This window comes from Phalacrocorax aristotelis, chromosome 6, assembly GCF_949628215.1.
Source record: "Phalacrocorax aristotelis chromosome 6, bGulAri2.1, whole genome shotgun sequence".
In the NCBI taxonomy this organism is placed as follows: Eukaryota; Metazoa; Chordata; class Aves; order Suliformes; family Phalacrocoracidae; genus Phalacrocorax; species Phalacrocorax aristotelis.
In genome coordinates this window covers 19,188,197-19,200,580 of record NC_134281.1, presented here as the reverse complement: position 1 = coordinate 19,200,580, position 12,384 = coordinate 19,188,197, and the positions used below count along the sequence as shown (strand labels likewise).

The 12,384-nt window shown below is 38.3% G+C and overlaps 1 long non-coding RNA gene across 2 annotated transcripts in view; it reads left to right on the top strand.

Moving 5' to 3' along the window:
- The window catches only part of LOC142058714 (uncharacterized), a 158,501-nt gene that overhangs the window by 61,069 nt on the left and 85,048 nt on the right, over positions 1–12,384 (top strand). For both annotated transcript variants that reach the window (XR_012661088.1, XR_012661089.1), the window contains exons 3-4: positions 11,569–11,850; positions 12,202–12,255. This is a non-coding gene — a long non-coding RNA (uncharacterized LOC142058714). The remainder of the gene's footprint in view (positions 1–11,568; positions 11,851–12,201; positions 12,256–12,384) is intronic.

Below are 12,384 nucleotides of genomic sequence, written 5' to 3'. Positions count from 1 at the left end.
ACATTTCTGTTACTCTGGCATGTTTAATGTCCTTGAACCTTTTGCTCCAATATCTAATGTTCAAGTATTAGCAAGACATAAACTGGTTTTTTTTTTTCTCAAATTTGTACATTTGTTTTATAATCTAAGACATTATAAAAGCAAACACTTCATTTTCAGGACAAATATATATTGAATGAAGAGATCTCAAGCTGTTTCTTGGAGATCCGCATTTGGAGCTGTGTGTTTTCACTTTTCCCTTTTATAAAGTTACTTGAAAATGTTTTTGTGTCTTGAGGTGACCCTTCCTTGACCTATTTTTAATGGAATACCAATGTGAGAATAGGACATGCTTTAAAAGAGGCTGAATTTTTTAAGAGGTGGAAATATGTCTATAAAATTAATACTTGTGTACTGCTGCATTTTAAACCAATAATTATCTTGTTAATGATCACATAGAAAATTCACCATCTTTTTTTTCTGAAATACTTTAACAAATATTATGACACTAAGAACATCTTGATTGCAACTCAGTAGATCTGGATTCTTCTCCTGAAATAGCCACTGATTCTCCTTGAGTCGCTTCAATTCCATGTCTTGAAAATAGGATATTTGCCACCTCTTGTGAAGGGCATTGAGATCTACAAATATAATGTACGAATGCACTATGTAATCATTATGTATTACTAATATGGTGGATACTATTCTCCACAGATATAAAAAGGGAGGTACAAAGGATGCTGGTAGAATGAACTGATTTCTAGAGCTGTAGCTGACCTGTTATCATTCCAGAGATAATTCGCAACTCAGAATTTGATAGTTGTTAGCCAGTGTTCAGCTGAGAACAGGAGGGTGGCAGAGCTGTTACTGGCACTGCCAGAGAGCTCCTGCAGGTTAGGAGAAAGGAGGGCACTTGTGTCTGCTCTGTTAAATGCTTCTTGATCCTCGCCCAGGTTGACTTTACCAAGTCCTATGTGTGAATTGAGCCTCCAAACAAATACTGCATGATCAGAGAGAAAAAGTTAGTCATTTTCTCGATTTGCAAACCATCTTGCTGGAAAAGAAATTGCAGTTTAAAGAATTTTACCAATGAAGAGCACTAAGAATTTTATTCCTCTTGAAGGAATAAATCTTATATAAAATTTAAACTCAGTAACAACTTCTATTGGGAAGTTCAGTGGCAAGATGCGGTGAGGTCTAACTTTCTGAACCTTAAGTAAATGTTTGTCTGTGTGTTTGAATGTTCTGCATGTTGTTGCATTAACTTAAAAGATATTCAGTCATGAGGAATGAGTAAATGTAGTGGGTTTTCTGATTTTCAAATTCTGTTTTTTCCTTTCCTACCGTGAACGCAAAGCTGGCCACGCTTAATTCCTCCTAAGGGGCTAATTGATTCAGCAGTCACCAAGTATGTGACCTAACTTCTGGTTCACTGAATCACTAAATGCAGTATTGAGATGATGCTTTTATTTCTGTTCTGGTGAATGCGCTTTGATCCAGGTTGTGAAAGATGTGAACTGGCGCTGTTGTGAGGAAATGTGCCCTTCACCTCAGGCAGGTATAGCACCAAGCTTTGCGCAGGGGGGAAACGTGCTGAGGCTATGCAAGCACATTGTGTCCTGGGTGAGCATGTGTGCTGTGTAAGATGAATCTGCCCTTCACTTCTGTTGGACTTCCTAGTGAACTAATTAATCATTTGATTTTTGGCATCTCAGTAATTACTGCTGGCGAAACCTAGTCATTTTAATGGCTGCAATATACTGCAAGCACATTTAACTTTGATGGAAACTTTGAATGACTTTTCTTCAACCGCTTGCCTGCTCTTCGTGGGCATTTTTACAATCGACTGAGGACTTGTAACAAAGCCTTTGGTGACAGCTGTTAGCTCCTAGCAACTTGATTGTCTCTCTCTGGCAAGGGTGTGATTTCAAGAAGCTATTAATTCTTCTTGTAGCTGACGTTTGTCAGGCTGAACACGCTAAGGGGCATGTGCAATCTTGATTTCTGCTGGATCCGATTTCCTATGAATTCTGATGACCCTTCAAAAGCTGCTGTGCTAAACTTAAATGCCCTGAAACAGAAACCTTTTCTCCCCGTCCGAACCAAAAAGTTTATCATAACTTTTCTCCCAACTCTAAAACTGTTCTTGTTGCCCAAGTCTCTCTCCCTGTTGTGTTTGCTTCTTACAGAAGACCACTGAGAATGAGTGAGACGGCATGGGTGGAAATACATGGCTCTGACGTACACTTTCACTACCTGTTGGAAGCGTCTGCTGTCAGGAAAAGCAGCTGTCAGTTCTGAGGAGATCAAGGCATAACTTGAGGGAATTGGCTTTCTTTAGTGCTGCCTATAGAACTCATTAGCTTTTATTTTACCATTTTGGTGACTATTTGGAGCTTTTCAGTGCCTTAAGAGCCAACAATGAAAAATACCTTCTCTGTTAGGACAGATTTGGGGGTTTTTGCACTAGTAAAGTTTCTGAAGAGACTGGAGCTGCTGTCCATTCAGATAAAGCATATTGTAGAGAAGGCATACTTAAAAGAGAAAAAAAAAAAGAGAAATAATCAATTTCTGAGTTAATACAAGTGTTTCTACAGGTTTGGAGGGAGGGGACAGAGTTTAAAAGAACAGCTGAAAGACTGATCATGCTGATGAGTGCCCCAGAAATATCAAGAACACACTTTATGGACAAATAATTTGGATAACCTAAATTGTCTCTTCTTTGTTTCTTCCTGCTCACAGATCTGTCTGTGAACATTTAGATCGAGAATTACTACCACTAGCCAAATTAACGGAAATAAAATAATTGACTTCTTGAAACCATTCATGAACATTGCCAGTACTTGACATGAGCTGTTTTCAGCTTATGTGGACTTTGCGTTCTGCAGCTCAGGTTGGATAAGGAATTGGTAAAGTTTCTGTTGTGGATACTCCTATACTTTTGGAGATGTCTGAGATTATCCTAATTGTTAAAATGCATTATTTCTATTAACAGCCCTACTAGAAAAATCACTACAGAGCACAAACAATTTAAATTTGTAACACTTGTCTGAGCCAGCTTTAAGGGGTAGAGATTTTTTAGGTGTTTGCTCAGCTCTCTCCTTCCTGTTCCTAAGCACCTCTGTCACCGCAGCCACATGTGTGATTGACCAAGGGGCTAAATACATATGTGGTAACTCAGTTTAATGAGAGCTTCCAGTCTTCAGTCAGTTCAGGATCAAACATCAAGTGTTTCTGTATTACCAGGAGAATAAAGTCAGAGAAATTCTCACAGTAGCTACTGAAATTAGTTCAGAGACACTGATGCTTGTGAGAGTTAATTTTTAAGGCATCCAACAGCAATCAGCATCAAATCATTAATAATATCTTTTGGAGTGCTTGAGGCCATATAAATTCTACTGATTTTCTGGCTTTATGAATAGCTAGGATTGTAATTTAATAATATCTGATATGAGGAGAAGGCTAACTGCAGGTTGGGTGGAAATGCAGGATGGAATTTGGAGGGAGAAATCTGGGCCCTTTTATTTAAATATTAAAACATTCCATCCATCCTTATATTTTGCAGCGTAAGTTAAAGGGAGAATTTTGTGTATTATCTTTGATAGTAAGCATTAACTTTTAACACTTAAGAGTGTATTTTCAATGTTTTTTTGTCAAGAGATGTACAGTTTTCCCCAGTGTTTATTCATTTATGAATTTAAAGGAGTTGAGGGTTTTGTCATACCCAGAAGTGTATTTCCTCTGTTCCTCTGTTTCATCCATGTTTTAGGCTGGTTGATTTTCTTGTGTGGTTTGTGGGTGTTTTTGTGTTTTTTTTCTTTTTTTTTTGAGAGGTGCAACTAGTTCATTAGAATGAGGCAGGTGTCTTGCTCTAACTTCCTCCAGTTGGTTAGTACTGCTTATTACATTACAGAATTGCTAAGTAATTTCTTTATAGCCTTTGTCATTTTATTAAACATTAATTTAAAAACATGACTGCAAAGTCAGATCCAGCAATGTACACAGTTCAGATTTCTGCAGAATGTTTCTTATGCATTCAGGATGTATTTCAGCTAGAATATGTCCAATGTGAGAGGCTGACAACAGATTAACCTTGGCAGTTTAGATTTGAGGTGTAAGGCCTGGATTACGGTTGTGTGTTTGGTGCTAGGGTAGCTGATGCAAAGAGGTTGATGTTCTGAAGCCACAGGATTATGTCTGCTTAATGTTTGATCTTATAGTAAAGTGCTTAACGAGGCCACATTCTTCTTGGCTTAAAAATATAAAATATTCTTTTGCTACTGTTAAAGAACATAAAAGGTAGTGGAAAGAACTCAGCCTATTGTGGTTTACAGCTAAGCCACTGATTAGCGGTTGATCACATACAAACTTCTGCGTTGTTGGAAGAGCATGTAGAAAATGTTTTTAGTGCAGCCATACTTTCTAAAACACATAGGCCATTTGTAAAAGGCATGCCTACTCATTTGTTCAGCGTGAGAGTTGGAATGCATGAGAAACCCCAGCATGTGGAAGTTTCAGTTTGGACAACAAGAACACAGTTTGAACAATCAATTTAGTTGTAGCCCAGGACGGAGCTGAGCTTGCATCATCACTGTATTTATTCCTTGGTTTAAACTGGTGTGTGTATATGGGCATGTACATACCCCTTTCACCAGTGCTCCAATCCAGGCTCTCTGGGGACTGCAGTAGAGAGGATGGAGTGAGTGTCATGAGGCACTTCCTGCCTCTGCTTTGCTTTGTGGCTTCAGCTTTCTTTTTTGGAGACAAGATGAAAAAAAAAAGGGGAGGGGTGGGGGACAAGCACACTATGGATATAGTAGAAAATGCAACTGCTATGTAGTTAAATAGTTCAAGACAGAGTAGTGGAAGCTGCAGGTGGAAGACTTGTGCAAGGTCTTTTAACTTCAGTAGCAGGCCACTGATCTATGAATTGTCAAGAGCACAGGACTGTCTCGAGATGTCTTGCCCTGTTCCCCATTTCTCTATGGGGAGTTTGGAGCTCTAAGTAAATAACTTACTGGTGTCCAGCTGTAGGTGTCTTGCAGCAGCCCTTGATTACTAGTGTTTGGGAGCATTGGAAGATACCTTCCTTGTGACTGGGTGAGGTAGTGTCAGAAGGAGGACCAGCTTTGTTTAACTGGAGCAAAATAACAGAGGAACTGTACTGCATTCAGATGTCTGACAGATGACCACCAGGTTACATGGAGTTTGTGAACAACATTAGCCTCCCAAGCAGGAGTCTGGTTTGTTTCTAATCATCTTGGTAACTAATGACTAACTGTGGTGTAGCTATCCATTTTCTAGTTTGTGAATATATAATTATGTACTTGGCCACTTGTTTTCTTGTTCCTAAAGGCTTGCAGGGAAGCAAAAAAAGCAAAGAAAAGAACCTGTAAAGATGATTAGGGGTTGTGATAGCTGCTAAGCAATAGAAACACCTGAGTTTTAAGTGGGAGGTTCTGTCAAAAACTTAGTTTTTAAACCAGAGCCCCCAGTCAGCATTTAATCTGGCCTTATTACTGCTATGACATGTGGCAAGAAGGTTATATGAGATAGTTCAGAAAATGTAATCTGTCTTTTAATATGAAGTAAATAGAATGTGCTCTGAATTATAACAAGCCTAAATTCAATTTTAACCATGGCCAATCAGCCACCCATGACAGTTATTCTGTAAATGAGTCCGAGATGGGCCTATTGATTCACTAAGTCATGGGGATGTACAGAACATTGCCTGTAGTATGCTTAGGAACTTGTGAATGTATTTTTTAACCAGATCCATGTACTGCGTGTAGATCTTGATATTTTTTTCAAGGAAACAGCACTGAAATTTTGTGAAACAAAAGCTAAGATATACTAAAGTGAGGTTCAGGAATATGTTAATTGAACAAAAGCTGTAATTCATGGAATCCTAATGTCAGACAAACTGTCAGGCACAGCCGGAGATAGTTTGTTGTGTGGCATATTCCTGTTGCATGGATGTGACTTTAAATTCCTGATCTGGTTGTACCTCCACAAGATTGTTTGTTGCTATGAATTACCAAAAGCATAAGGATTATTAAACATATATAGTGTCCTTATGTGGGAGTGAAAGTAAGATATTTAGAAGACTGAAAATATGAATGTCTGAAATTAGAATTAGTCACACTTTTTGGTTAGATTTGCAAGTCTCCCACTTAAAGAACTGATAAATACTCTTAAGATATCTTTTAATTCTTTAGTTGTCTTCCAAATTATGTCTGTTTCAATGTAAGTTTCTAAGCCTTCATTATTCATTAATCATTATGTTAGGGATTAACACATTTTACTATTGGAGTGTTTGAATTGGTTTAATGATTGTTTCCTTTTTAGCTGTCAGTCAGTTCAGGTGACTGGCAGCTCTGCAGGTTTGTTGTTTTTAACTTTTCAACCCAGCAGTTCAGATAAGTGATCTGAAGCTGATGTGTACTCAGCAATTTGAAGATAAATTTCACTTCTAGTGTTGTCACTTGGACAGCAAAAAAAAAAAAAACCAACAGTAACTTCGTGAATTTAGGCTCAAATGTCTTAGATATTTGCCTTTTCTTCTTTAAATTTAAAGGGAATAACACTAAGCAAACGTTTAAGGAGCTTATCCTAGGAAATTAAGGAAATGTCTCTTGTTAAATAATGTATTTTCTATGGGTTTGTTTTGTTTTGTTTTTTCTTTATGAGAAATTAGTGTGTGAAAAGCTTAAAAACCCAGTATTCACCACTCTGCTGTAGATCTAATAGGTATTATGTAAAGGGATGCCATGGTAACTGAAGTCACTAAGACAGTCAGCATCAAGCTGTTTAATGGTGATGCTATGTTTAGGCTTTGGTTTACCACAGTATGAATAGCAAATGGAAAGGTTGTTTAGTGGTCTCGTTTCCTACCACCTGCAACCCTGAAGTAATGAGGTGACAGAATACAGTATTGCATCACCCTGGCTACTGTTCAGACACTGAGAAGGAGCCGCTGGTAACCGGGATTGTTCTTCAGAGCACTTCCCTCTCTTGCCAGACCTCGTAGCATCCCTGCAGCAGCTCCACCATTTGTGCTATCCAGTTAATAGTACATCACCTGTCTTAATGAAATTTAGCACCCAGAGCAAATTGAGGAGCCTGTGCTTTGTGACCTAGCAGCTGGGAAAATGCCAGGAAAGTATTTTCCATAGGAAACCCTGTTATTTGAATCTATAAATAAAGTGGAAGTGGAGTAAAGTGGGAACACATACTGCCTTTTCTCAAAAATGGGTTAAACATACAATCTCCCATGCTATGAAGCTAGTCAGTGCAATAGATCCTATTTTCACAATTCAATAATTGTGAATAATTATTCAATAATTTTCACAAAAACTGGTAGGTTTCTCTTCATACCTCTGCAAGAAGTTTTTAAATGCCAGAATAGGAAGTAAAGTCTCATTACCAAGGTTTCATTTAGCTCACTTTAATTCAATTTATTTATGTGTATGCTGAAGTATTACCTTAAATTAAGATGTGGATCCTTGCCAAAACATGCTGGGGGCGTTACAAGAGAGTACTTGTTACGTTACTCACTAAAGATTCAGCCACTAGTAGCCGGTCTTTATTGTTAACATGAGATGGTGCGGCTTTCAAAAGAAAATGATCACTCTCAGAGCAGGGTTTTGAAATGCTTCATGAATGAGGTGAGCAAACCTGGGCTCATCAGAACTGTTTTAGACTATTGGGAAACCTGTGAAGTTGCTAATGGGCACGACTTGGCTAGGAATAGTGTAAGTGTGAGCTCAGCTCAGGACAGCCTTCTGTCATTTTCTCTGGCAGTTAGGAAGACATCATGAAGTATAATGAGGAGAAACAGACACATTGGAAGGAAAGGAAAAGAAAGATTAAATCAATAATGGGAAAAACTTTAACAACGTGATTATTAAATAAAAAGCTGGTCTCAGAAGACCCATTGCTTGACACATGAAAAGTTGATGGGACGAAGCAGTAGCAAACAGTTTTCTAGGAGCAATGTTGTATTGGCAGGAGGATGAATAACATATTTACAAAGCATTTAATTATGTTACGTCCAACAGCATTATGAAGTAGGTGAATGTGTGGATTGTTTCACCTGGTTTTGGATCATCTGGATTTTGTAAATAAAGAACAACAAATTCAGCTGAAACAGAACAGAGTGATTAGGTAGGAAGAATTCATGTTCCATAAAAAATATTCTGGATTAGAATATCGATGTTAGATCTCATTATTGCTTGTTTTCTACACTGGGTGTAGTTCTAATGCTAAAATGCAACACAGCAATTTCATTCCTAGGGTAACTTTGTTCAAGTCCACAAAGCAAGCAGAGACTTTTTTCACACCACTGTGAACCTGAAATATCTCAAGTGAAAAGTATAGCTTGGCTTTGAAAGAAACACGGAGGATTAATTTGATCCATGTTACAGGGAAAGTGTGGAAAGCTAGATAAATTTGACACCAATTCAAAATGCATCTTCTAATATCTATTTTTCTTTGATTTTGTTGTGTCCTACATTCTGGTAAATTTGTTGACTTAATTATGTGTTTAAATTTATACAGCAAATTCAGGCCAGCATTTGGGTTCCCTACAATTATTAATTTGTAAGCCTGTGAATGCTTGCTAATGGCTTTCAGCTTTAGAACGAGTATTTCTGCTTCCAAAGCACTGCACATGACTAATTTATTATTCTGCTTATTCAAAAGCAACAAGTTGTCAAGAAGCCAAATCTACATTGAATTAAAACCATGTTGCTTTGCTTCCATAGAAGAGGTGATACTTGGCTGGTTTGTTTTTTTTTTTTAAAAAAAGCCACATTTCAAGTGATCATTAACTGATGAAATTGAAAAGTGGAGGAATCATAGATAGATGGTGATGGTAAATGAAATATAAAATTTCTTCCATGGCTTATTGTATAGTAACCTTACATTTGCATGGTATGGCTGATAATATAGCAAAATAAAAAAGACTTAAGTTTGCAGAGGAATACCGTGTCGGAAGAACCCAAAGTCTAGTTAATCTTGGAGAAATACGAAGCTGTGTGTAATAGCTGCTTTGTTTTGGTTTTTTGGTTTCTGTCCAAGTTAGCATAAACCAGAGTTGTTGATCTGGTTATATCTATGGCCTTGAATTTGTTCCTATGTTATACTATATGCCCCTGCTTTAAAGGTTCAATTTAACTTTCAGTGTTCTACAGACTTCACAGTCTTTTGTAAATTATTCAGCCTTCAAAGACAGATGAAAACTTTGCGATAAAGGTTTCACATTGAATTTGCAGATCCTAATAATAAATATTTTTTGGTTGGTGTTACCTGAAACAGCTGGTTAGATCATCCATCAGTCAACTGGTTTCTGTGCAGTGGAATTGTATGATTAAATTTCACTGAATTTAAAGCTGCAAGGAGCTAGTGTCTGTACCACTGCAACCTGTAGTTTTCACTACAATTCTTTATAGCATAACAAGTGCGTTAATCATTTTACATAGTGTGAGGAATAAAAAGTTTCTCAGATGAGGTGCAGCTGTTGAAGAAAAAGATATAAAAAGGATCATTTAACATTCATCATTTTAGTGAAACAAAACAGACCTATCCTGCTGCTGATTTTAGGGGTGTGTGTGATAGGCTACTTTATAAAGTTTCACCCCCTATGCCAGGAATTGTGGCTGTGGAAGTGATGAATTAAGCAATAGGGAACAAGTACTGGTATATGGCATTTTGTTTTCGGATAGCTGTGGAAAATAATGTATAGGCTGTACCCAAGTGCTTTGATTCTGCTTGCCTGCCTGTGCAGCAACTTATTACATAGCAGCGCTGATATATAAAGTCTCTGGAACATCTTGTGTAGTACATGAACCAAAAGAAGAGATGCTTTCCCCCCGCCCCCTTAACTAGTCTAAACTAGTCTAGAAGAATGCATATGCCTTTAGCTGATATGCAATAACTGCTGGGTTAAATGCTTTTGCTTTAGATAATATATACAGGTCACTGAACTTCTGTGTAATATTTGAACGGATAGAGCAAACACTCTTCACTCTTGAAATATTGAAGACATTTACAGCCTTGGGGCTGTGGCTGCCATCCTTCAAGGTTCTTGACATGTTGAACTGAGTTGAGGGTGTGCAGAGCCTCGCAAGCCGTGTTTGGCATCAGGAGGAAGCACAGGTAACATCACATGAATCATTGCCACCTGGACCAATGTCTGGTTCCTGCTTCACAGGAAATCAGAAATAGGTACAGGCCTGGAGGAGCTTGAAGTGGCAGTATTATGACAACACCTGAGTAGGTGCTTGCTGGTGATTATTGACTGGTTTTTGTGACCAGAAACTCAATGCAAGGAAAAGCTGCACACAGCATGGCTCTTGTTTGAGTCATATAGCTTCAGATGTAGAAAGCAACATCTTTTTATGGAGGCTGACTATTTAGTTTGGAAGTTTCTTAGGTGTTACATAGTTTGCCACTGTAATAACTGCCACAGCACATGCTCTAAATATATTTTAAGTAATCTTGCCAGCAATTTGATACACAGACAAAGCAAATAAAACCAACATCCCTACCCTGCCATTCCCTCCCCCCAAATAAAAGAGCTTCAAAAACACAGGGCAGAGCTCTGTAAAGAGAAAAATCAGCTGGAAGAGGAACTTTATTGTGAGAGAGGTGGTACAAACTTATTAAGCAAAAATGTTACTGTGGCACATCCCTTGAGGAAATGACCAAGATTCAGACTGTCTGGACGTGCTCTGGTTCAGATCAGTAAGTTACTCGGACCTTGCGTCTTATTCTATAAAAACAGCTTTCAGCAAGATTTTTCTACTGGTGTCACCTTGTACACGGCTCCATGGGCATTAGTGATGGCAAGCTAGGAAGAAGTGTTGCTTAGACAAAGGCAAAACCTTGTGGGCAGTGGTTATCATAGGGCTGCTGTCTTCACTTCAACTCTAACCATTGCAACTGCTTGCTGGAAGTTCATAGCTAGGCACCCAGGTTTATTCTGAGCCCATTTCTAGGTGAATGCCAGGCTTCTGTGCACAGGGGTACAGTTCCCAGAAGGTCTGCATATAGGTCGGTTTGTAGTGCCGAACAACGTTGCTGGTATCCTGTCTCTTACGTAATGAAATTAATGGTGGAAAGTGCAACTTTCTTCAGGAGGAGCTTTTCCTCCTTTACACCATGAACCTTCTGTAAACACTACCCTGTAGCAAAAAGATCATTATTCAAGTCTGTAAGACTAATAAATAATACCTGCTCCAAATTTGCAGACAGCTTTGTATGTGAATTTGACTTCTTACAAAGAAGCTTATGGGAAATTAAATTATGCTAGTTATTGATCTTCTCCCCGGCCTTAGTTCCATGTAAAGGCTAACATCTGTCCTAGACACAATATTCCAACTAGAGTTGGACAAAGTGCAAATGATGTGGAGAAGAGTCTCAAGTTACAAGAGTAAGTTCTCTTCTGAAAACATTTAAGCAAGAGACATAAAGCATTTTTGTACACAAGTGCACATGCCTGTGTTTTTAGCTTTGCTAAAAATTGCTACTAGGTCTCAATCCCTCAGTCAGCATTGCTGGGATACCAAGTTTTGAATGTCTTTCCAGATCTGCTCAGTGGCTCTGTGGACTTTGGCAATTTGCTGTTAGCAACTGCTTGAGAATCTACATGGTCACCAGACTCAAGGGCTGCAGCGCTCGATGCTCCTGCTTGCTGCTTTCATCAGGATGTCTGGATATGCACTGTTGCTACGCTGGTTCATTGCTTGGTTTCTGAGTTTGAGAGATCCCTGTTTCCTGTGGTCAAGGCTACAGAGTTAAGGGCACAGAGTTGTTGCCATGAAATTGAGTTGCTGTGCTTTGAAATGCTGCTGGAATTCTGGAACCCAGGTAAGAGCTTTTAATGCCTCCTGAGAGGAAAAGCTCCTGTTCATGCTACAGAAAAATCTTCTATTGACAACAGCTCTTAGTAATGGGCAGTACAGCAAAGCACATGGTAGTTAGAAAAATTGTTACAGTATTCAAGAAAAAAAAGGGCTGCTGGTACAGATAGGGAGAGTTAGAGATGTGTTACAATGTGAAGTTCCTTTCTCCACCCGCCCAAGTGTGACAAGCAAATGTATTTTAAATAATATAAACTGTGGCAGCAATGGATGTCAGAGTGTTTAAAAGCATGTTAATAGTATTTCAGACATGACCACTTTAGCAAGAATTAATAATTTTTTATTTAACTCTTTTTAGACATTGTCTGAAGTGACTGGTTCAAGGCAGAAAACTTCCTTGGAAGATAAAAAGGTAGGTTTTCTTTCACTTTTGAATGAGCTTTTTCCTTTGTTCTCCAGTTTTACTTTTTATTATCCATTACTGCTGCCTTCATGAATATGTGAGGAGCAATGAAATCTATCAGTAATATCAGAATGAAGG